We start from the raw sequence: 1,575 nt of genomic DNA on the forward strand, positions 1-1,575 counted from the left end.
TGTACCTGCACAGGCAAACACCCCTCCTGCTCCTCCCGGTCAGAGGAGTTACAACATTGCCCCTTCCCACCTCCCGCCCAAAGCAGGAATCCAGATGGGTTGGTACTGACCAAATGAGCTTTCATTGCTATGCCTGCTGAGTTGAATCGGAACACCATTCACCCAATCAAAAGGTTCACATCAAGAATATTCTACTGTTTGATAAAATATTTTATTCTGAATCTCCTAGTCATAAAATGAACACCATAGTTGCAAAATTAATCATCTTCCCAATAATTCATCAGAAAATTAAATTTGTTTCCTTCCTCTGCAATTTTCAGACCAGAGTTTAAAATGAGCCTTAAATAATTTAAAAATCGATTTATTAATTAATAAAATACTGTATTACTAGAATGTTCAACTGGTATAGTTTCAATTCATTTATCTAGAAATGAGAATTATATATAGTGATAGAAAAAAAAGTATTTAAGTTATGGAGATTGCTGAAAGTTTTTTCAAAGTAATTAGGTTTTGAGATAATTTTTGTAAAGAGATTCCTGCACCAAAAGAGTATATAAATAGCAACAGTACTTACTAAGTTATCTTTGCTCAATCACGTTAATAGTCAAGTGTTTTTCTGTATCCAAGTGTTTTAATTATAGCTGGCATTTCTAAGCTGCCTGTTGATGGCAAGTGCTGTGCAGAAATACTACCATAGACGAGAAACCAAACTTCAGTTTCTCACCTGTCTCAGTGAAGTTTAACCCTTTTGACAAGAAGCCTACAAGATAGGAACTATATATATTACGCCTTTCAAGCAGGCCTTCATATTTCCTTTCTCACAATTACAGCACTAACACATTTCATAAGTTAAAAAGAGACTTTTTTCCCTTCTCATAGTGCAAGCTAAACTTTAAAATGTCTCTTCAGTAAGATGGAAACTTAAGGTGGCTCAGGAAAGTCAAATGTAATTAAGACACTTTAAGAAACATACTCCACATTGTACTCAAAAAGTTTAATTATTCAGTTAAGGAAAAACACTTAAGCCAAAACCATCAGCATTAGTAAACAAAAAACAAAATGAAAAATCCTTAAAGAGAAAGGTGCACATTGTCTACATCGGTCTGAACTCAGACTGCATTAGTAACATCCAGTGCAACAAAATTGAAGCAAGTTCCTTTTTGGAGCTGACAGTCTCTGTTAGGCCTACTAAAACCCAAGACAGAAGAACACACCATGATGTTTCAGTGAACATATACCAAAATACTGCACAAGGTTTCCCGGTTTGGTCAGAGGAACTTTGAACTGCACCTCTGATTTTGCTGCTGGAACAGACGATGACTTTCTAAAGCACTGGTGAAATTTGGTAACCAGATCATGGAATAAAAAGATCAGGCACATATGCACCACAACGTGCAAATTAAATAATCTAATTTAACACTATCGGAAAGCCTAACTGATTTACCACGCTCAAATTCCAAAACCTCTCTAGGAAGCAGAGGCTCATTGCAGGCCATTCCCAGCCTTGAAGCTGAGCCTGCACACACCGGACTTTCCCCGCCGGCGGCAGGCGCCGGTCTGCACTCGGCGGACACG

The 1,575-nt window shown here is 37.7% G+C and overlaps 1 protein-coding gene across 1 annotated transcript in view; it reads right to left on the reverse strand.

Annotated features, from left to right (window-relative positions):
- The window catches only part of ZPBP (zona pellucida binding protein), a gene marked incomplete at its 3' end in the record, with an annotated part of 19,660 nt that overhangs the window by 17,401 nt on the left and 684 nt on the right, over nucleotides 1-1,575 (reverse strand).

Source organism: Buceros rhinoceros, unplaced genomic scaffold, assembly GCF_000710305.1.
Source record: "Buceros rhinoceros silvestris isolate BGI_N320 unplaced genomic scaffold, ASM71030v1 scaffold6134, whole genome shotgun sequence".
In the NCBI taxonomy this organism is placed as follows: Eukaryota; Metazoa; Chordata; class Aves; order Bucerotiformes; family Bucerotidae; genus Buceros; species Buceros rhinoceros.